This window comes from Amblyomma mixtum, chromosome 7, assembly GCF_055824585.1.
Source record: "Amblyomma mixtum isolate Tamu chromosome 7, ASM5582458v1, whole genome shotgun sequence".
In the NCBI taxonomy this organism is placed as follows: Eukaryota; Metazoa; Arthropoda; class Arachnida; order Ixodida; family Ixodidae; genus Amblyomma; species Amblyomma mixtum.
This window is the reverse complement of record NC_143018.1, coordinates 75,582,638-75,605,817: the sequence shown is the minus strand read 5'-3', so window position 1 is coordinate 75,605,817 and position 23,180 is coordinate 75,582,638. Positions and strand designations below refer to the sequence as shown.

General features: G+C 48.4%; 1 pseudogene; it reads right to left on the bottom strand.

Moving 5' to 3' along the window:
• Positions 1–3,299: 3,299 nt before the first annotated feature.
• On the bottom strand, positions 3,300–15,155 carry LOC149336541 (uncharacterized; annotated as a pseudogene).
• Positions 15,156–23,180: the final 8,025 nt, after the last annotated feature.

Here is a 23,180-nt window from a genome sequence, read left to right as displayed (position 1 = left end):
TTCGTACCGCCATGAGACTTCAGGCTACTCTCTTTCTTCGGCTGGCATCACTAACTCCCTTTGAACACGTTGTTACTGCCCACTATCGTTACGATCACGCAGTACGCACAGGATGCCATTATACGCACCGCCATGGCGCGCCAAGCTGCTCACGCTCGTCTCTCCGCATCTCAGTTCAAGCAGAAGGCCACTTACGACCGCCAACGTCTGAAGGTTCACTTCTCCTCGGGGTCCCTCTCGCCGCGTTAGGCTGTCTGAAAAGCTGTTTTCCGATACACCGGCCCTTATCAAGCCCTCCGCCAGGGAACTGGTGTCGCGTACGAAATTATTCCGGTCTCTCCTGTGACGTCATCCACCCGCCCAGTGACTGCTGTCATTCATGTGGCTCGGCTGAAACCGTACCGCGCCCTTGATACGTCATCACCTTAGCACCGGAACGGTGCTTTTGCCGACGGAGATTATGTCCCGGTCGTAGGCAAGAACAAAGAAGATAACGAAGTGTTGTGCTTGTGTGGGGTCGACGAGGAGAATGGCGTGTGTTCGGGCGCTGGGCCCTCATTATATGGCTCATTGATTGTATTTTGCTGTATACATATGCAATCAGTTTTTGTAAATGTATTTCTTTCCGTTACATTATTTTGTAACACTAACAAAGGCTACTTGTTTGCGCCAGCTGTGCGCGTTGCGTTTTGCGAGCGCTGGTTTGTGTGTCCCCGACACTCGCCCGCACTCAGTAAGCGCGATCAAAAAAGCATTACACGAGTTCTGAACGCAAGCGCCCCGACTGTGGCAACACCCCGCTTTGCTACAATTAAGGTTGAATTTGGCATTTGAGGCGGATGGAATGCCGGAAATTATTTTTTTTTTCGGCATGCTCCGCTTCTCTTAGTCAGACGTCCTGCTTCGTACGCCGGGTAAGTTAGCAATGTGATTTATGCATTCAGTAGTCTTTCTGCACTGGACACACTCGCTTCAAAGCAAAGAGGCTGCTCCGGAGTGGAGCAGTAACAAGCGTTCAGAATCAGGGCTAAAATCGCCGGGAACTATATGAGCGTACTTTCTCTTACTGTGTCCCATACAACTGTTTGCGCAGCTCCGCCCAAGTGGATGCGCACTGTTGCAACAAGGGATCACATTGAAAGCTCTTTTGATGTGGACACTAAACTACGGAGATAGTAAGTGCAAGGAACGTCACAAGTTTGCAGCAATTTATTTTCTGAAGAAAATACACCGTAAAAGGGACATACGGGAGTTACAAAACGACACTTTTTGTTACTCAGCGCCCCCTAGCTTTTAGGCGTTCAGATATGTTAACTTTATATTTAGGCTGTATTGCCCACCACATGTGCACTACCCCTAATTGAAAGTTGACCTGCTTGGGTTCCTTTTTAAGCAGCAAACAGGAGAAGCACGAAGTGAGCCTTGGTGAATTTAAAATAGTTCCTAAAAGGGTAGAAATTCTCCAGGCCACATTTTTCAGACCCCCGCGGCTCAATCAGCATTATTTTCTAGATTAATGCAAGCATTTTGTTATTACGATTAGTCACCGCTTTTCTCTCATGTATATTTAAATCTTGCGCCCCGGGTTTTTAACAACGTTATTTTACATGTAGAATTGTAGCGAAACGAGACCCTCTGGTGCTTTGTAAGTGTTAAACTAAAGATGAATGCTTTGTTGCTTGCTCTAAAAAAAGATGAACTCAGATTTTCTCCTTTCTAGGATAATATGAACTAGCACAGAAAACCCTGAGTGCCGATTATCACGCCGAAGACGTCAAGAAGGCTCTGGAGCGACGCACGAAGTGCCAGTGCTGTGAAAGGTTTGCGCGTTTACCAAGGCACCCACAGCAGAGCAATTAAAAAACAATGGAATATAAAATGTAGGAACTGAATGAAAGGACTTCAGAAGCTCAACCTAGCACTCTCTCCGGCAGGTAAAAAAAACTATCTGTGTAACACTCAAAAGGGAGTCTAGCCGAACTGGCGTACACTCCTATTAAAAACCATGTGTTCTAAGATGTCCGCTCAACAAGTGCGAGCGAAACGGCAAAAACTGACACTAAAAAAGATAAAAGTTGTGAGGAAGACAGGAAGCTCGAAAGTGTCGCGCAATCAGGCTATGCACTGAGTCCGGCTGTGGATCAGCCTAGATTGTAGTCGGCCACGGATGAAAACAGTGCCAGATTTAGTTCATGTACAATGTTTGCCTGATGAATGGGCTTGCAAAGCTGGTCTTTATGTCCAAGAAGTCAACTTCGTGTGCATTCATTGTAAGGATGTGTAATTCCTTGATTTGAGTTTGCCTCTTGCAGCGTCTCATTTGCCTCGGGAGATGGCGCCAAATGCGAAATCTTGAACTTCTAAATTTTATTGAATTTCTGTGTTCCTCTTCAGCTGGCCTATTCATATTCGACGAACGGGACACAAGGACAGTGCAGAATAATGCTCCAATATTTTCTTGATGCTTAGGTTAATAAAAATTTGGAAATCGTCTCGTCCTTTTATCATGTTTGTGAACATGTTGTACAGCCATCCTAGGGAACTTTTGGCGCGGTTGCAACGCAGCAAATGCAGCCGTGAGATGGCAGCCACTCGGCCATTCGGAGTTTTTATTCAGCTTCGAACATGACGATATGCTTACAGAATAAGCGGCGGACAAATGTTCGCTTGCAGTTGCCACTACAAGTTAATGTCATCTCAACATATTTCACTGCAGCATCCGAGATATCAAGTTTCCAGTGAAAGCATATCGTACCGCAAATTACGCCGTGTGCTGCGTCACTTCATAAGGTAAAAATGCACACGGTAAATGTTGGCTTAAAAGGTAAAAAATGGGGCCTAAAAAAGCATTGTAGAAAGGTGAATTAAGAAACGAATTAAAAAATATATACTGCGCTGGAGGCTCCCGCATGATGTTAGAAAATGAGTTATAATGCACTACCCGTGAGCTCAAGCTAAGAGCAAAATGAACTAGTGGAACGTTGCTGATGCTTACCCTCGTGTCATCACAGTCTCTTGTCAGTTCAGTTGGAAACGTGCAAACCAAGTGAGGTTGGCAAAATGACACAGTGCCCCTCGACCAGAGAACAGCCATGAACGAATACGACGAAAAGAGCCTTTGAATTTATTTTGTGTTTAGTGGCGCACTTCTCGAATTAACACACTAGACGAAAAAAAAAATAAGGTTTAATAAATACGGCTACAAAGGTATGAGAAATAATAGCCCTGGAATAGCCACAAATAAAAATACCTGTAAGATTTTTCAACCTTAAGGCTCATCAAGTGGGTCTAGAAAAGTCACAGAATGGCAGCTAGCCTAGAAAATAGATGACACAGGTAAATGGAGATCTCGGAAGACGCGGTTGCCCTGCTGTCAGTTATGATAAGGTGGGCTCGTGACCAAGTTCTCCGGCCGGTGACAAGTTTGCGTAAGAATGTACAACACTTGAGCTTTACTGTTTACCGAGGAGTGCATGCCCCTTTGGGGAATAGCAGCGCCTAGATGTCCATGACGTCGGTCACGCTGAGGTAAGAGCAGATGCGAGCCTGCAAATCCTTGCCTAGCTTGTCGAATCTGCACTTTCCCTTCGGATGAGGGCTGCAGACTACCTTGGCCTTGACGACGCCAGTGAAGATGAAGTAGTTGAGAGTCAGCCTCCTGCGGGCCTCATCGATCTTCTCTTTGGCACGAGCCTCGTCGCATTTGCGCAGGTCCATCAGGACATTCCGCGAGTACTGTAGTGTCTCAAAGGCAAGGGCTTCTGTTTTATCGTTGCAGCCATTCACAAAATGGGCTGCTTGATTGACGAGCACCTGCGTTTTTTCAGAAGGTGTAGTTAGGCATGTTACGTGCGCACAGAACTCAAAACGCCTTTGCACAAAAGCCTGGAATCTGGAGTTTCATCGGAATTTACATAATAAAAGGAATTAAGGCACTGCGAGGTCTTCTTTTGTAAGTGACTAGACAACCCGTTCGTTGAACAGAATTTCGTGCGCACACGCGTTCGCATGTATGCAATGAGCAAAAACTCCCAACACTTTCGCTTTCTCCGGCTGGAGACGTGACGGGCTGTAGCTGTACCCGGCGCGATCCCACCTTTCCAGCGTTTATTCTACCATTTGATAAGTTAGGTGGGATTTACTCCATGGCAGCCACACGTGCATAATTACCGCTGCCTAAGCCTATTAGCTACGATATTCCGGTTAAAAATCCTGCGACAACCTGTGGTTTGTATCTGGAAGTGAGCTGAGTGTGGCGCAGGCTGAGGTAAGGAGCCTCCTGTTGGCACCCGTCCGGGAATTTTTATTGTGACCTTCACTGACTTTTACTGCGGTGACCTCACTCTTTCATACAGAGCCAGAGCACCAAACTTGAATACATGACTTTGGAGTTTTGCAACTCGAGTAATGAAAGAGCCCTCTTCACTTTTCCTGAGTATATCTGTCTCGAAGGCCTAAGGATATGACGATTCATGGCACATTCTTGAAAGTCCCCTAGGCAAACGTGGGCAGCATTCTTCTTAAGAGGCCAAGATGTGAACGGCTGATTGACATTGCGGATGGCTACGCCCTTTACTCCGGAGAAAGTCTGTTTTTAAAGCTGCCGTTAGAAAAATCCCCACATTTTTCTTAGGCTCTAAAGGGGCAAGAAATAACTACTGTTGTAGAGTCCCGGCATGAAGACTACCTTCTCTCAAGGCCACCTGGATCCCGTGACTACACGTAACATGCTCTAGACAACGCCCGATCTCCGGACCAAATGAATAATACGGCTGGAACCCACTTAGATATCCCCAATGCGACAAGCGGGTAACCGCGGCGCTTAACCAGAGGTGTGAATCTAAGTTATACATTTTCAGTTCTCATTCCCAGCTGTTTTTTTTTTTTTCTGGTCAAAGTAATGGCTGGCCAAAGCTGTTCTACAGTGCACAGCACCCATGTTTTTATAAAGCGTACATGCATGGCGCCATGATAGGATGAAAGTCTCTTCAATGCCTTAAAAAACAAACTAGGGACTGCGGGATAACCATGGTGCCTAATTCGGCTTGGTATATGAAAAAGTTGTAGGGGTTTAAAGTAGTTAAACCGAGTAGACGTGCGGAATCATGTGTTCATTCTTCAATTGAAGGAGATATTTCATCTCCGCATTAAGGGTATGACGCGTTAGCTTTATTGAGTTAACGCCCATATATGCAGTATTGATCATTCTCTACTTTACATTCATAAATAGCTGGGAGCCCTCATACCACACCTGGCGCATCGGTGAAGCGTTTTAGCGCTGCGCCGCTGCCCTGAGATAGGAGGTGCTACCACCGGAGGGGATTGTGCGAACGATGTTGCTCTTGCCGAGCAAACTATCGCCACCAATCATTAACTGCCAAGTTTGCTCACAACCCAATGGGCAGCTTGTGATGACACCACAAGGTTACGTGACATAAGTTGAGGGACGGCCTCCGCTTATTGGCTGCAGCACGCCCAACGCTCCCTAGAAACTAACCCGAGCTTATTCCAGTTACTCCGAAAGCAGAAGACAAGATTCTTGCTCGACGTTGTTAAGTCTGGAGTAGTGGTTTCGGTCTAAAAAGAAGATAGCCTAGGCTTAAAACACATGTCCTTGTAGAGGTATACAAGGCATTTCATGTGAAAATCATCACAGGAAAGACAGAATCCGACAGGTCCCTCATCTTTCGGAGACAACAAAGCCAACGTCTTCAGCTTTGTGTCTCGTTATACTGGATGACGATGAGATAGAACTGAGTGGCAAAGGATTCGTTTAAAGATGATGAGGATAAAGATAGGCTCTAATGCGTGCACGGTTAGATACGCATGGGAAAAGATGCTGCTACATTTGTCTTAGAAAGACCGAAAAAGTTCACGAAAGGAACTAAATGCCCTAGCTAAAGAAGGCAAACCAGTGAGGGCGGCGCAAAAGAGCGCGCAGGACCAATTTCGACCACCTCGGAGCCTTTGACATGCGCCGACGTTGTATAGCACACGAGAACGTTTGCGCTTGGTTTATTTCAAAGTGCCGCCTCAGCAAAGAGGATTCGATTCCGTTAATAGTGCTCAACAGTTGGGCGGTATGACCACACAGGCACCAGTGCAAACAGCGGGGAGATCGAGTTGCGTGCTTAGGCATCCAGCCTTAGCGGCGCTTAACGTTAGAAGAGGAGGAGGGGATGCGACGTGGTGAGGTCAATAACTTCCTACATTGGGCTCGCCCAGGCCTCGCCGATGTGAGTGAAATTTTTTTTTGTCCGGCGGAGTAAGTTGGTTATGCCTGTGCCATTTATAATAATAAAGGCCCAAGAAACAACCGATATAAAATAAAAGCATTCGGGAGGCTTAAAGTTATCTTTCGGTTCGCCACTAATAGAAGCGGAAAATGCTCACTATACATAGTATGCACTGATGCTGTTGGCTGCACACTGAACTATTTTTCTCCTGAATCAAAGTTCACGGATGACTCCTAGATACACGTCCAATTTGTTGACCACAGTGGAAGAGAGAGCTGCAAGACGATTTCGTGCGCTACTCTCAGACCTTCTAACCCGTAGTGAGGGACGCCTCTAGCTTGAAGAAGTAGCCTGGGACCGAAACTTGCCACTGTGTAGGGACAGTGCTGGGGTCGGCGCTGCGCTGTTTTTGAAGCTATATGCGGGCGACTACCTCATTTTGTCTCGGCCTTCTAACATCTCCAGTCCTAACGTTGAACGAGCATTTTCGAAGTTGGTTACTGTCAACAAAAGCATGCTAAAAAACCGAGTCAAAAAGGTGAACGAGCCACCTACTACAACCACCCGTGCACAGTACGTGTGCATCTATTCTCCCTCTTGTAAACTTGATTTTTTTGTACCGGTAAATACCGCTTTTATTGAGTTTGCGGCGTAAAGGTAGCCGAAAAACAGCAATTTCACAAAAACGATATAAATGCCGAAAGACATACGCCGATTTGGCTCATAAATAAACACCGGAAAGTTCACGGCCTACATGTAGCCAAAGAAAATGTGCCCTGGCATTCCTATTGAGGACTCCGACATACTTGGCTTGTGCTCAAAACTGTACTACGTTTCCCTCTAGGAACAAGACCTTGTCTCTATCGTTTGACCTCACCTGCCTCAGCAATAAAACATTTTTGTGCTGTGTTTTCGCTGACCGTCCCGAAATGCATTAAGAGCGCTCATGACGGCTTTGTGTGACAGTCATTTTGACTCTAGTCTTCAGCTCTGCCGTCCCATCATTCGCAGCTGAACCACCATGAAAAACGGACACTGCCAGTCACCAGTCTACTTCGAAGCGCTAGTGCTTGTGACATGGAGGGCAGTGATGGTGGTCCCATACTACATAGATTACCGCTTTGTAACATTAGCATAGTTTTGCTACGCAGACCCTTCCTCACCCTGAACTGACCAAACCCGCAATTCTTTGAATGAAAATCTTCTCTCAACCTTAAGCCTTCGGTTCACTCCAAGAATATTTTACCCCGAAACAGGTGAGAGAGTTCTTGAAGCAAGCGAAACAACCACTCACCCTGTTGCGCCTCACGGCGTCCAAGATGACGCAATCTGAGGCATGGTTGCCATCTTGAAGATTAATATCCACGTTGGTTAGAAAACGGTTGCGAGGCACGGCCTCCTTGAGTTCTCGGCAGACGGTACGAAGCTGTGGGAATCCGGCGGCGTCTTCCTTGTCCAGTTCCACTAAAATCTTGTTTAGCATGCGGTTCTGCTCCACCAGTCAGGCCAGAGCCTTGGCTGACCTCTTCCTGAACGTAGCCTTGTGTATCTCGAGGACAGAGACGCTTCGGTTCTGCTCCAGTGAACGCAGCACGCTGACTATGCTGTTTTCAGGCCAGTCTAGGAACAGGCTCAACTGCCTGCATAGAACAAACGTGAGACGCTTTGAACGTGTACACGATAAACTAGCGTCACTAACTTCGGGAAGCATAGCACTGCCGTGGGCAAGTAACTACTGCCAGCGAAGCACCAGCGAAATCAGAACAGAAGAAAGAACTTATAAATGATACCAGTCATCAACAGAATCAAGGCCGTCACGAAATTTTCTCTTGACTTAAGCCGTCGAGTGGCATATGAGACAATTTTTCGCTCAAAGAAAAGTCTTAAAATACCAAATAAAAAGTTATCCTAAATTTTTGTTCTTGGATGTTTTCCACCCTTCTGAGTTTACGTATTTTTTTTTTGCTTCATACTTCAGTCTGAGCAAATATCGGAGCATATTCAATCCATCTTCTCTTGTCCAGCAATTCAAGCTGCTTACTGGACTAGAATTATACATGCCGATTCGCTGAATACAAGCGCTGTTATTATAGTTTAGAGTCTGAAAGCAGGGAATTCTAGGGTCCGTTGACGTAACATCACGCGTGCTCCCAAACGAAGCGTAAGGAAGGTATTTTTCAGACAGGATCGTCACTCCCCGAGTGCTCCCTCCCTATAAAGTTGCTGATAAATGAGCGGCTGCCAGATACCGACAAACTTCCAGCGCACAGTCGGCTTTCCACTGAAACCGTGCGAACTCTTTCTCTGAGATGTTTTTCAAACGGTACCTAGGATGAAGAGCATCGCTAATACAGTTTGGTCACCTCCAATGTACATAAAGATGGACAGATAGGTTGGGCAAGAAAAAGGCTAACAAGTGAAGACTAGACGGGACAGAACCTACTACTATGGTTTGTTCGAAGAATAAGCAAGTTTACTTACTTGTACCAGAAAAAGCTCAGATTGCAAACTAACGCAGATATCAGAAAAAAAAGAAGTGACGACAACGCGCCTTCGAGGAAACCAACTTCGCTATTGTAAATTCATATCGATGTTTCAGTGATAAAGCCTCTAGTTCTTGATAAAATACGCTTCGACAAGTTAGCTTGCTGTTTTCTTTTTGCAAACACTTTCGCATAATCTTGTGTTCTTTTAATAAACACTTGCATTTGTGTGCCAGCAATGTTTCGATAGCTGATCTTGCTCCTGGTTTTGAATTGACCTCTTATGCTGAGATGACCATCCGAGCTACAGGCTGCATCAGTGAAGCGTCGATCGGACTTTATATTATTGAAGTACGTTCCCTCGAAGGCAGGCTGTCGTGGCTCCCCCTTTTTCTCATATCTGCTTTTGATACTGTTCTGAGCCTGTGCTGGCAAAACTAACCTTGCTTGTTGTTCGAATAACCTCTTTACGCTCGTGTCGTGTTCTCCTGACTTGTGAACGTCTTTATTGCTCGAATTTTCCATTGTCATGAACCAACTTTCCCAACAACGTATACTGCTCAACTTGCGTTGGCGTCCCGCCGTATCTCCAGCCGCTCCAGTGATCCTCAGTGAAGCGAGGGAGAGATGCGAGTCTAATGCAGCTTGGGTCAATGCGCGCTGTAGGGGCGAGTCACGGCCGTGCTATCGTTCAAAAACCAACGGTTGCGGAGGCATTTAAAAAAAAAATGGCTGAGGCTTAACTTCGTTAAGCCTGGAGAATGCGAAGCATCATCGTGTCGCGTAATTTGGAGGCGCACAACCACAGCGACGGCGCGAGGTGGGCTCCCGTTTCTCCACTGTCGTGACGACATCGTGTCACGTGGTGTGACGTCATGTATCGCGTGATTTGGAGGCGCACAACCACAGCGACGGCGCGAGGTGGGCCCCCGTTTCTCCACTGTCGTGACGTCATTCTGTCACGTGGCGTGACGTCATGTATCACGTGATTTGGAGGCGCACAACCACAGCGACGGCGCGAGGTGGGCCTGTTGTGACTGTACTTCGGACCACGTGGGCCCGATCAAGCAGCTACCGTGAACAATCAACAAGGCCGACAACCTGGCGACGACCATGGGAAGTGGGATGCTTGGAATGCCCCTCCGAGCCTCAGCGGATTAGTGTAACAGGAATGTCGAGGGCCATTGTCAGCAGTAACCCCAGCGAAATTCCTTGAGCAGAGATGACCACTATAGCGGCGAAAGCCGGGGACTGCCGGAGGTATTGTCCGAGCGACCACAGCAGAGGCGACGTGCCGGCGCCGGTCACGCTGGCGGATAATTGAAGAATTCTGTGTCCCCGACTCGCGTTCTGGGCAATCAGCGGGGAAGCAAGATCATTCACCTGCTGGAGGACTTCGGGAGATTCCTTTCCCGCAGGGCTGGATGAGTCGGCCTCTCCCCCTCTCATCGACCCAGCTGCAAGAGAGTGGACAAGCTCGCACCTGCCCAGCCGTGGGTGGTAACAAGAACGTCCCCTTCGGTCCATCCGATTGGACAGTGCTCGTCGACCATTATTCCCCAGCCAGGGATCTGGGGAAACCAAACGATATTTAACTCGGCCGTGAGTGTGGCCGAGAGAAGCCTGCTAGCTCCAGTCGACTACGGTTGACGAAGACGTTTCCCTTCCACTGAGAGCCATTCTCAGTACCGCTCTTTGTAAATAATGTAAATAATCATGTAACAATGTAAATACAGTTTTTCCTTCACATCCCCTACTCCCCGTCTCCGGCCCACGTTTCCTTCCTCCTTCGGCACAGCGGCGGTGCTCTAGGACCCGATGCCTGGTGGGACACGCTACTAGTACGGCAAAACATATCAACTGGTTGGCAGCGGCGGGATCTTCCACGCTTGGTCCTGGCTTCAGCAGTGGTGAGCGCTTGACTTTCTTTGAGAGTCTGCCAGGCTTGATAACTCTGGAAATTTATCACTACCTGTAGATTGTTTTTCTGCACGTGCTCGCTTAAGCATTTCACGTAGCATCTTATTTTATGAAAGTCCTCGTTCGGAAGTTGCCATGGATTTGAGCAAGCTAAAGAAGCCAGAGTTAGTGTTGCTGTGTGAAAAGCTGGGTATTGAGGCCAGGAAAAGTCACAGAAAGCCGCAGCTGATTGAGGCTATTAAGGAATGTGGTGCTAAGGAGGAGGGTGACAAAATTTGGGAGACCTGGGAAGTCATTCAGGAGGGAATCAGGAACGCTAAGGAGGACGCCGATAGGGTTGAAAAAGAACGCAAGGAGGAGGCCGTCAGGGTTGAAAAAGAACGCCTTTGCCGCAAGGAAGCCGCTAAGAAGGAGGCTGACAGGATTGAAAAAGAACGCCTTTGCCGCAAGGAAGCCGCTAAGAAGGAGGCTGACAGGACTGAAAAAGAACGCCTTTGCCGCAAGGAAGCCGCTAAGAAGGAGGCTGACAGGATTGAAAAAGAACGCCTTTACCGCAAGGAAGCCGCTAAGGAGGAGGCTGACAGGATAGAAAAAGAACGTCTTCGTCTCAAGGAAGCTGATGAAAAGCAACTTGCTTTAATGCGTTTGGAGTTGCAAATTTTACTGGCGAAGCGCGCCGAGAGGAATTCGACATTAAATCAGGAGGTTTCGGCGCGAAGTGAAATTAAAATCATGAATGAAAACTGCGTGTCTTTGCCCATTGCCCGCGTCACAAATGAGAGCCCGCTCGGGGTGCGTCTGACCGAGGCCGCCATCTCCCAAAACCTGCCTAAGCAGCATCCCTCCATTTTCAATAATCGCTCGGATATGCTGCCCAAAGAAAAGGGCCTTAGTTTTGGAGATAACGCTGCGCAGGTCCTTACCATTTCGAAGGCTCGTGAATTCGCAGCGCCAGCAGAGCACGTTGTTGAACAGGGCAAACCTGAACCTGTAAGCCCGAAGCCTGTAAATTCTCGCGGTGATGAGCCAGAGCAAGCTCTAGTAAAGACTGACGATGAGACGAACGCCGGCGACTTAACCCGTGACGGCTCCGCGTTACCAAATGACGAGCCAGCCCAGGACTTACTCACTTCTAGCACAGGGCTAAAGAGCACCGATAGTAGTGCAAGCTATAGTGAGTCTTCCGAATCAGGCGCAAGTGATGAGCTGGAGCTAGGTGAGGAGTTGAATACCAATCTGGTGTTACCCCACTCGGATGGCTTTCTCGAACTCCTTCGTGTGGACAGAGAAACGTTCACCGCTGAGCAAGAGAAAGACCAATCTATACGCAACTTGAGTCCCCAAAGTGACATAGGTGTGTCACGGAAGAACATACCTTTCCAGCTCCGTTCTGGCCTGCTGTACCGCCAGTATAAGGATAGGAAAGGTATCGAACACGACCAACTTACTGCCCGTGTCGCGATCGAGAGCCCGCTCGAGCTGCGTCTGACCAAGGCAGCCGTCGCCCAAAACCTGCCTATGCAGTATCCCTCGATTTTCTCAAATCGCTTGGATATGCTGCCCAAAGAAAAGGGCCTTAGTTTTGGAGATAACGCTGCGCAGGTCCTCACCAGTTCGAAGGCTCCAGAATTCGCAGCGCTAGCAGAGCACGCGGGTGAAGAGGGCAAACGTGGCCCTGTAACCCTTATAAACTCTCACGGTAGTGAGCCAGAGCAGGCTGGATCACAAACTGACAATGAGGCGAACGTCGACGACTTAACCTGTGACGGTTCCGCGATGGCTAGTGACGCGCCCCGCAAACCAACAGCGAGGGTTTCCACGGAGCGGCAGCGTATAGAGGTGGCCAAACGGGAAGAGTTAATCAAGGGGAAAGTGCGGCTCTTGTTGACTGCTCGACTGAAATCCGAACCGCGTAGCCGCCCCAATTTGGCACCTCAGTGCTCAAGAGTTCGCACCCGCCCCGTGGGAACACAAGCCAAGAGACCGCAACGCGCGAACCCGATCCGAGAGAGACGGATACGCTGGCACGGCATTCGCACTCGTTCGCTCCCTTCTCGCATTCTGCTTTCTGAGCGTCAGCTAAACTTCAGAACCGCGAGACTTGGACGAAGAACAGTGCAGGGTCCCAAGCTGAAGTTCCTAGCCTTGTGTCATTTTGTACCTGCTAGAGTAGCTATCGGACCGCGGGCGCGCAGGGGGCGGCTGAAGAATTTCCTCTTCCAGTAATTTCCTCTAATCGTAACGCTGTTTCTGGACGGTTTCGAGGAATAATCCTATTCAGTTTATTGCTTGTTTCTTTTTGTTCATTTAACTCTCCTGTACAGAAATGCAAGCTGAAATTCCTAGCATTATGTAATGTCTCATCTGCTAAAGCAGCTGTCGGACCACGGCCGCGCAAGGGGCGGATGTGACGCATAATCTCATATTGAGTTTAATGCTTGTTTTTTGTCTTTTGTTCATTACACTCTCCTATGCGAAATGAGAGCGAAATTTCGGAGCTTGGCATTGCGGGACTCAGTTCACATACGTTGCCGAAAGGTGCGAGTAATGGCAACGCTGATGGCCTCAGCCGAAGCTTTCCCGTGTAATGCCCTTTCCTGACTCCCCGGACGTTAATCCGCTATGCAAATTTGTATTTTGTTTTTTTGCTTTAGCGGGAATCATTTTTGTCTGTTTTGTATGTGTGTTCAGCAGCTCCACCTTCTCTTTGTGCTCTCACGGGCGGTGGCTTTCTGTGACATAAACCGTGCTACGGCACCCCCCCAAAATTTTAGGAAATTTTTCCCTTTTGGCTAAACAAGCTCTGTGTATTCTGGTTTGGTCAAACTTGGAGACTTTCGGAGGAGGACGTAAATTTCACGCGACAGCTCATTTTCTCTAAACAGACTCTGTCGACCGAAAACAGCTTGACAGTTCTTAATGTCGGTTTGGCGCTTTCTGCTTGTTGGGCTGTGTACCTTGCTGGTTGAGACCGTTACAGTTGTCAACGAAGCAAGAAGAACCTTTGGGCCCAGCTGTGACCAAAAGCCGAACGGACACAACTCCAGGTCTCTGCGCGCAGCAGCGTTGGCTGCAACCACTACGAGACCTCTTCGGGCGGCGGACGTGCTGTTGTGACTGTACTTCGGACCACGTGGGCCCGATCAAGCAGCTACCGTGAACAATCAACAAGGCCGACAACTGGCGACGACCATGGGAAGTGGGATGCTTGGAATGCCCCTCCGAGCCTCAGCGGATTAGTGTAACAGGAATGTCGAGGGCCATTGTCAGCAGTAACCCCAGCGAAATTCCTTGAGCAGAGATGACCACTATAGCGGCGAAAGCCGGGAACGCGCCGGAGGTATTGTCCGAGCGACCACAGCAGAGGCGACGTGCCGGCGCCGGTCACGCTGGCGGATAATTGAAGAATTCTGTGTCCCCGACTCGCGTTCTGGGCAATCGGCGGGGAAGCAAGTTCATTCACCTGCTAGAGGTCTTCGGGAGATTCCTTTCCCGCAGGGCTGGATGAGTCGGCCTCTCCCCCTCTCATCGACCCAGCTGCGAGAGAGTGGACAAGCTCGCACCTGCCCAGCCGTGGGTGGTAACAAGAACGTCCCCTTCGGTCCATCCGATTGGACAGTGCTCGTCGACCATTATTCCCCAGCCAGGGATCTGGGGAAACCAAACGATATTTAACTCGGCCGTGATTGTGGCCGAGAGAAGCCTGCTAGCTCCAGTCGACTACGGTTGACGAAGACGTTCCCCTTCCACTGAGAGCCATTCTCAGTCCCGCTCTTTGTAAATAATGTAAATAATCATGTAACAATGTAAATACAGTTTTTCCTTCACTTCCCCTACTCCCCGTCTCCGGCCCACGTTTCCTTCCTCCTTCGGCACAGCGGCGGTGCTCTAGGACCCGATGCCTGGTGGGACACGCTACTAGTACGGCAAAACATATCAGGCCCCCGTTTCTCCACTGCCGTGACGTCATCGTGTCACGTGGTGTGGCATCATCGTGTCACGTGATTTGGAGGCGCACAACCACAGCGACAGCGCCAGGTGGGCCCCCGTTTCTCTACTGTCGTGACGTCATCGTGTCACGTGGTGTGACGTCATGGATCACGTAATTTGGAGGCGCATAACCACAGTGAAGGGCTGAAGTGGTAGCCAAAGTAGTATGCTTCGCATAAAAAAAAACAGAAAGTGCCCACCTGACGGACTTGGTCTTGCCGAGTGCATCGACTAACTGTTCGACCACAGAGTCTTCCACAGTGCTGCTGCAATGAATGCACGCTGAAGTAACGTTCGTGCCGGAAACCAGTGGTTCCAGGAGGATGGCTGCTTCTTCTGCAGTGCGCTTGCCCAGATCCACAAGGAAGTTAGAGATTGCGAACAATCCTCCGCCTTGCGAGATACACAACGGGTGCAGGTCGTAGCAGTTCACTTGGACGCGTGAGGAGACACCGATCTCTCGGAGGATGTTGAACAGTGTCGATAGAACGAACTGCGGCAGCCAGCCGCTCAAGTCGAAGGTCATCGTCTGCAGCGTAGAGTTCTCCTGGTCATGAAAAGCATTTATTACCGGACTCTGTGGACGACAAAGTGGTAAAGGTGAGTTGAGTTGAGTTTAATGGCGCATAAGCGACTAAGGCTATCATGCGCCAAGCTCAGGGTATAGAAAATTATTTTAAATAGCTGTTATACTCAAGTCTAAATGAACGGCGGTGTAAAGGGCCTAAAAAGTTAATTCATGCAACTTAGTAAGAATATAAGACAAAATTTTAAAAGAGACTTATGGTAAATGCTTTAAAAAGGGTTGGCAACCTCAGCAGCCATCCTTGGCTGTGCAAGGATCTCGAGGTCCCCAACCAATGGAATAGTGACCTCACGACGAGAGGGTGGCTGAGGTGTGGTTCGCAAAAAATTCGCAAGTTGTAAAAAACTGACCATTATTCAGAGTTTCGAGAGTACGTTGGCTTCTTTTAAAAAGTTAAAAACGCTTGATTTATCAATAAGAGCTTCTTCACCTAAAATAAATGACGGATGAAAAGGGATGTGCTGGTTGTAAAACGGGGTAAAAAACTTGTTTCTGAGTGTTTCAAGTTGTATGCATGCGATTAAGATATGAGTTACTGTCAGTTCATCTCCGCATTTTTCACAGGTAGGTTTGTCTTGTTTTGTTAGTAGAAAGTTGTGGGTAAGGTGTGTGTGTCCAATACGTAAACGACATAAAATAACTTCAAAAAAGCGTTCCTGATGAGTGCATGATTTCCATTCTCCTAATATTGATTTTATTAAGTGTAGCTTGTTATTTATCTGACTATTCCATGTGCTCTGCCATTTACTCCTCAGTCTGCTCTGAACTAGCTTCATACAATCATTATGTGGTATTCTTATTTTCTGTATTTCCTTGTTGTGGGCTTGAGCAGCACCTGCGTCCACTGTCTCGTTACCATCAATTCCAACATGGCTCGGAACCCAACATAGTTTTATGTTATGCCCTTGTGTTACAATCCTTGTTATGTTATGTATGACATTACCTAGTGATGGCATGACTGCATTTCTGGACTGTAGTGCTTTCAGTACACTGAGGGAGTCTGTGTAGATAATACTGTTTTCGATGTTCTTGCTTATTATTTTCTCCGTAGCAAGAAACACAGCATAACACTCGGCTGTAAAAACTGATGCACACTGAGGAAGCCTTTCTATGTTTTCCCAGTTCCCTTCCACTACTGCACTTCCAACATAACCTGTAGTTTTCGATCCGTCTGTGTAGAACTCGGTGTAGCTATCATATTTTTCCTTTAGTGTAAGGAACTCTTGTATGATGTGTTCTGGTGGAGTTTGTCTTTTGTTGAACTGTGTAAGACTTATATCACAGACCGATGGAAGACTGTACCAAGGGGCAAATGCGTCGCGACGTTCTGCAACATTTGATAGTGTTTCTGATAAGTCAAGTTCTCGACAGATCTCCTCAAACCGCATTAGCAAAGGCCTGGTTGCTTGGGGCTTATTTGTAAATATTATTCGAGAAGGGCATGTTGTGACGATTGAAGAACACACGTGTTTTGTTCGCGACCTAATTCTAAGAATGTATGAACTTGTAAGTGCTTTTCTTCTATCTTCTAGTGATGGATCATTTGCTTCAACATGAAGGCTCATTACCGGAGACGTTCGGTATGCTCCACAAGAAAGGCGAACACCTAGATTATGAACTGGATCTAATCTTTTTAGATATGAAGGCCTTGCCGAGCCGTACACTATACTCCCATAGTCTAGACATGAGCGCACTAGAGAACGGTAGAACGGTAGATATGAAGGAGGCATGCTCTGTCAGATCCCCAGCGTTTCCTTGAGAGTACTTTAATGATATTCATTGCACGGGAGGCCTTTACTTTCAAGTTGTTTATGTGCAGCCGAAATGTAAGTTTTTATCAAATGTTACTCCTAAAAATTTATGTTCTTGTTTTACTAGTAGCATAGTCCTTCAATGTTTTTTTCATTGAAGGACTATTGAAGGAAAAGCATTGAAGGACTATGGTTTCGGCGATACAAAATGCCGTTCTGGAGCACATAAAGGTTCAGAGACGGAGATCGGTTTGCAGAACGGATGCCATCAAAGATAGGTCGTAAAGAGGAGACGTGGCGCTGTTCGTTGGCAATATCGGCAAGATCAGAGATAGCTAAGAGGCAGGGCAGGGTTTCAGCGTCCTCTAGGTCAGGTGGTTCCACGGGGTATCGGGATAAACAGTCAGCGTCCTGGTGATGGCGCCCTGACTTGTACACGACGGAGTATGAGTATTCTTGGAGGCGCAATGCCCAGCGACCAAGGCGACCGGTGGGATCTTTTAGTGAAGACAGCCAACAGAGAGCGTGGTGATCAATGACAACAGCGAATGAACGGCCGGACAGGTAGGGTCTGAATTTAGCTACTGCCCAGACAAGGGCAAGACACTCGCGCTCAATAATGGTGTAATTTTGCTCTGCGGCTGAAAGTAGGCGGCTGGCATAAGCGATGACTCGATCTTGACCCTGTTGACGTTGGGCTAGGACGGCGCCGATGCCATATCCGGAGGCGTCGGTGCGAACCTCTGTGGGAGACTACGGGTCAAAATGTGCTAAGATGGGCGGAGTGGTCAGCAAATGGACGAGGGATGAAAATGAGTTCTCTTGAGCAGGGCCCCAGGTAAAGGGGGTGTCGTTCTTCAGAAGAGCGGTGAGGGGACGAGTGATGCCGGCGAAATCTTTGATAAAACGGCGAAAATACGAGCACAAGCCTACAAAGCTGCGCACATCTTTCGACGACGTTGGAAGAGGAAAGTCCTTCACAGCTTGAATTTTGATGGGATCTGGGCGTACACCAGAAGCGTCAACGAGGTGTCCGAGAATAGTGAGTTGGCGACGACCGAACTTGCATTTCGATGAGTTCAGCTGAAGTCCGGCGTTACGAAACACTGTCAGAATATTGGAGAGGCGCTCGAGGTGCGTGGCAAAAGTAGGCGAGAAAACCACAACATCGTCTAGGTAACAGAGGCAGGTGGACCATTTAAAGCCACAAAGAAGGGAGTCCATCATCGTTCGAAGGTAGCCGGGGCGTTACAGAGGCCGAACGGCATGACTTTAAACTGGTATAAGCCATCAGGCGTCACGAAGGCGGTCTTCTCGCGGTCCTTTTCATCAACGTCAATTTGCCAGTACCTCGATCGAAGATCAATTGAAGAGAAATATTTGGCGCCGTGGAGGCAATCTAAGGCATCATCTATCCTTGGGAGTGGATATACGTCTTTTTTTGTGATGCGGTTGAGGTGCCGATAATCAACGCAGAAGCGCCAGCTGCCGTCCTTCTTTTTCACCAGGACGACTGGTGAAGCCCAAGGACTTGACGAGGGCTCGATGATGTCTTTTGCGAGCATCTTGTCCACCTCTTGATTTATGACGGTGCGCTCGGCGCTGGACACTCGGTACGGACGTCTGCGGAGAGGAGCGGAATCACCGGTATTTATGTGATGCGTCACCACAGAGGTCCGAGCCAAAACACGGCTATCAAAGTCGAAGATGTCGCGGAAAGATGATAAGAGGCACCTAAGATCGCGAGCTTGCATCGGCGGTAGGTCAGAAGCGATCCTGTCGGCGTAGTCGTCCGTTGGGTTCGCTGTTGATGGGGCCGCAGGCAACCGGCATTGCTGAGTGGAAGGTAAGCAGCTGTCCACCACTGATATCACACATTCGGCAGCAGGGCACAGCGTGGCGAGTGAGATACCTTGCGGGAGCGGTTGGATGGATGAACCAAAGTTCAGGACCGGAAGGTACGCTCGGTTGGCCGACATTGTAAATACAATGTGTGGAAGCGCAAGGCTGCGCGTCAGGGCGACGTCAAGTTCCGGAGTGACTAGGTAGTGACCATCAGGTACAGGGAGAACAGATGAGAAAGAAATGTAAGTTGCGGCTTGAGGCGGTAGACGGACAAAGTCGACAGCACAAAGACGGTGTATAACTGGGGACGGCGACTCAGCAGAAAGAGGAAGGTCAAGCTGAACAATATTAGTGGCGCAGTCAATGAGGGCTGAATGCTCAGACAGGAAGTCGAGGCCAAGAATGACTTCATGAGGGCAGTGGTCCAGAACAGAGAACAGAACGGATGTATGGCGGCCGGATATGGTCACACGGGCTGTGCATAGTCCAACAACATGAGGCGTTCCGCCGTCGGCAACGCGGAGAACGGCTTTGGGTGCAGGGGTCAGTACTTTTCGGAGGCGGCGTCGTAGGGCTGAACTCATGACGGATACGTGCGCGCCTGTATCGATCAGGGCTCTCACAGGCACTCCATCGACATGAATGGCGAGCAAATTATTGTGTGCGCGAAGGGCTAATCGAGGATTTTGGGACTGGGGCTGTACTGCAGCATCACCTCTAGACACTGCAGCGTCTAGTTTTCCGGTTGCGAGTGTCCGTAGGGGCCAGGAGAGGAGGGACGGCATTGGGGCGAACGAGACTGTCGACGCAGGGGGGACGGGGAGCGGCTGGAGCGGGGAATCTGGCCGTCGACTGTAGCACTGTGCTGGGCTGGAGGGGGCGTGTAGTGGCTGGGCTGTTCGTCGTCACGGTGGGAGCTGAGAGGACGGTATGTGCTGCGACGGGACGAATAATTTCGACAGTGGCGGGAGATGTGGCCAATGCGGTGGCAATGGAAACAAATGGGCCTGTCGTCGGTTGTCCGCCAGTCGTTAGGATTTTGGCGACGTGGAGTGAAGTACGAAGGTCGTTCAGGAGCAATCGCAGTGATTTCGGGTGGTGGTGAAGACCGTACAGGGCTGATGGGCTGGAAACCAAGGTTTTCAAGCTCTTGGCGGACGACAGCTTGTACCAGGGAGATGGTAGGCAAGCGGTTGTCGCCATCATGTAGATGCAGGGGCGCAGGGGACATAGCTTCGAGCTCGCGTCGGATGATGCGGGTCACATTTTCTGGGGGCGCTGGAGTTTCCTGGTGTCGCAGGTCTTCACATGAAGAAGTCGCAGCCGTGTTGGGGAGGCGTGTGTACGGCTGGCTAATACGCCTGCTTTTGGCTTCCTCGAAGCGTCGACATTCCTAAATAATTCCGTCGACTGTAGTGCAGTTCTTGTACACGAGTAAGTTGAAGGCATCGTCGGCGATTCCCTTCAACACGTGACCGACTTTGTCAGACTCGGGCATGTTGGCGTCAACTTTGTGACAGAGGGCCAGCACATCTTGAATGTACGACACATAGGACTCCGTAGATGTTTGAGCTCGGGAGGCGAGGTCCTTCTTAGCGGCAAGTGTTCGGCCGAGCGGCCGTCCAAACAATTCGCGGAGTTTCTCTTTGCACACGTCCCAGCTGGTTAGATGGTCTTCGTGGGTCTCATACCAGACCCGGGCGGTGTCTTTTAGATAGAATATTACATTTGCGAGCATAAGGGTCGGATCCCAGCGGTTGTAGGTACTCACTCGCTCGTACATGTTGATCCAGTCGTCGACGTCAGTGTTGTCGGTACCAGAAAATGTCCCAGGGTCACGAGGGGGAGAAAGAACGAGTGATGTCATCGCCGGGGCTGAGGTTTGCTGGGAGGCGTCTTGGGTCATGATGAGTGAAGGCAACTGGCGGCCGCTGCGGAGCTCCGTCGTCGGTAGACGTAGGGGAAAGCCGCACCTCCACCAAATATGTTGCGGGAAAGAATATATTTACAAATATTTACAAATAGAAAACAACAGCTGCGAGCGGCACCGAGAACACAGTCCGAACTTCGTTGTCGTCTTCTACTCTTCCCACGCTCTTGGTCGTCGTCGTCGTCGTCTACCCGCTTCAATATGTTTAATGAATACGGGAAAAGCTACGTACTGCTAGCCCAGCTCTGGAAAAATGACCTGCCTCGATTTAGCATTTGCATCACCATCTGTTTTTAATGATTTTTTTTGGATGTTTTTATGACCCCCGGGGAAGTGATCACTTACCTACGGTTTTAAAACTAACACCAGCTACATTCATTCTACCTACGAAGCCACGGCGATGGAAAATTCACCTCGCCGATTGGGCACTTTTCAGAACGAAGGCCACACTAGAAAAAGAATATGCCGAAACCCTTACTATAGAAGAACTAAATGAAAAATTTGTCACATGCTTAATATCTGCAGCAATAGAAGCCATCCCACAAACGTCTGAAATTGCACGAAAAACACAAAGTTTGGTGGTCAAATGAATGCTCATTGGCTAAAAAGCAGCAAAACAAGGCTTGGGGCAACTTTCGCAGATACCCACTGCAGGAAACTTGCTCATCTTCAAAAGGGCTAGAGCCAAAGCACGATGCATTAGACGCAGCGCAGAAAGGGCATCATGGCAACAGTACATATCCTCCATAAACAGCTCAATATCATCAAAGAAAATGAGGGAGCAGGTGCGGAAATTCACAGGAAATTTTACTCCATTCACATTTCCAATGCTAACAACACCCGGTACTCAAACAACACTAGAAGAGCAGGCCAACATATTGGGTGAGCATTTTCCCACAGTTTCAAGCTCATCCAACTACACACACAAACATTTCAAAAGCACAGAACAAGAGTAGAAAAACAAAACCTGCCCTTTGGAACATGCATACATGAAGACTACAATCAGTTTATTACAATGCAAGAACTAAACACAGTACTAACACCCGGTAAAATGACAGCACCAGGCCCAGACAATATACATTATGCCATGCTTGCTCACCGCTCTGAGACTGCCATAGAGGCTCTCCTAAAATATTTCAATAAAATATGGATGAGTGGAGAAACCCCCCAAGCATGGAAAGAAGCAATCATAGTACCCTTCCTAAAACCAGGGAAACCACAAACTAGTCCCACCAGTTACAGGCCAATAGCACTCACTAGCTGTATAGCAAAATCATTACAAAGCATTCTAAACATCAGACTAACCTTCATACTTCAGTCCCAGCAACTTTTAGATATACACGAGTGCGGTTTTAAAAAGACATGTTCCACAACCGATCACCTTGTACGCTTTGAGAACACAGTCAGGGAAGCGTTCATCCACAACCAACACTGTATCGGGGTCTTCTTCGACCTGGAGAAGGGTTACGATACCACGTGGAGGTTCGGTATCCTCCGTGACCTGGCGGACCTAGGTATCCACGGCAGGATGCTGAGCTGTTTTAGCGATTTCCTGACCAATCGAACGTTCAGAGTCCGCCTAGGCGCAACCTTCTCCAAGACTTTTATCCAAGAAACTGGTGTGCCCCAAGGGTGCATCCTCAGCACGACCTTCTTTGTCATCAAAATGAACTCCATAGGAAAAATAATCCCAAAATCCATATTGTACTCAGTTTACGTAGACGACCTCCAAATAGCATGCACGTCTTCCAGCATACCTACCTGTGAGCGGCAAATACAAATAACAATAAATAAACTGGCTACCTGGGCAGATAGAAACGGATTTAGATTTTCCCCTCAGAAAACAGTAGCAGTTCTGTTCTCTTTGAGACGAGGCCTACAGGCAGACCCCATACTATATTTAAACCAAACCCCACTACCTGTCAAACAACAGCATAAATTCCTAGGGATAACTTTCAATAAAAAGCTCACTTTCTTGCCACATATAAACAGCTTAAAGAAAAATGCATCCCAGGCCCTCAATCTGCTGAAAATACTATCAAGAAAACGCTGGGGGTCTGATAGAGCTTCCCTGTTACATATATATCGTTCTCTGGTTCGCTCTAAGTTAGACTATGGGTCCATAGTATATGGCTCAGCAAGACCGTCCTACATAAAACGACTGGATCCTCTCCACAATCTTGGTTTAAGGTTGTCTTCCGGTGCTCACAGATCTTCACCAATAGCAAGTCTGTATGTGGAAACTAATGAACCTTCCTTAGAAGATCGAAGAACTGCACTAACTTGTACATACATCCTCAAAATCCTTTATCAGCCCAAACATCTCGGATACTCTTCAACAACAAGCCCCATGCGATTAAGCCGTTGCTCTTGCGCTTCGAAGAAAAATGTCAAACTCTGAACATGTTAAACGAAATCAAAAATATTGCCCCAAGACAC